General features: G+C 67.1%; 1 protein-coding gene across 3 annotated transcripts in view; it reads left to right on the plus strand.

The window, feature by feature from the left end:
- The first annotated feature begins 476 nt into the window (after positions 1-476).
- LOC113409363 (AP-1 complex subunit gamma-1) overlaps positions 477-735 on the plus strand; it is a 92,927-nt gene continuing 92,668 nt past the window's right edge. For all 3 annotated transcript variants that reach the window (XM_026663179.1, XM_026663180.1, XM_026663181.1), the window contains exon 1: positions 477-564. The gene's annotated coding sequence lies outside the window, so the exon portion shown is untranslated. The remainder of the gene's footprint in view (positions 565-735) is intronic.

The following is a 735-nucleotide window of genomic DNA, read 5'->3' on the forward strand; positions in this document are numbered from 1 at the left end:
CTGCATCTGATGAAGTGGGCTGTAGCCCATGGACGCTTGTGCCCAAATACAATGGTTAGTCTCTAGGGGACCACAGGGACTCCTCGCTGCTGCTGACACAGCCTGAACCCTATGACCGAGGAGACAGCCCAGCTCCTGCCAGGTTTGAACCTGCGGGGAGAGGGCGGAACCCTCTTTCGCGGCGTCGGGGCCGGCCGGCCTCATCTCGCGGCAACACTCGGAGCGGTGACTAGCGGGCGTCTGACGTCATCACTGCCTGCCACGGCGCTGACATATCGCTCCTCGAACATGGAGTTTCAAGGATGCTTCCGCCTAGGAAAGTAGTTCCCAACTCCCGCTGCCACGGGCGCCAGCGAACGGCCCGTTGTCCGGGAGGCTGATCAGCTGGGACTGCAGTGTCGGCGGAGGGCCGCCCCTCACGAGGTGGGTCCGGGAAACGGAGAGGAGAGAGTCCCGTACTGCGAATCCTTCCGCCTGCGGTATCGGTGCTGAGGTCGCGAAGCCGCCATTTTGGATGCCTGTCTCCTGCTACTGCCGCTTCCTCCGCTGCAGGGACCCGGCCCGGTGAGTGGGGGCGGGGAACCAGGGGTCATTGCTCCCCTCCGCCATCTCTCCCCGCCGGCCTCTAGCCCCCGGCGCCGTGTGACCCCGACCCTCTCCCGTCGGCCCAGCCTGACTGCCCCACAGCCTGTCCGCAGGGCCAGCGCAACCCCCCCCCCCCCCCCCCCCCCCCCC

Source organism: Terrapene carolina, unplaced genomic scaffold (assembly GCF_002925995.2).
Source record: "Terrapene carolina triunguis isolate 2854851 unplaced genomic scaffold, T_m_triunguis-2.0 Scaffold32862, whole genome shotgun sequence".
In the NCBI taxonomy this organism is placed as follows: Eukaryota; Metazoa; Chordata; order Testudines; family Emydidae; genus Terrapene; species Terrapene triunguis.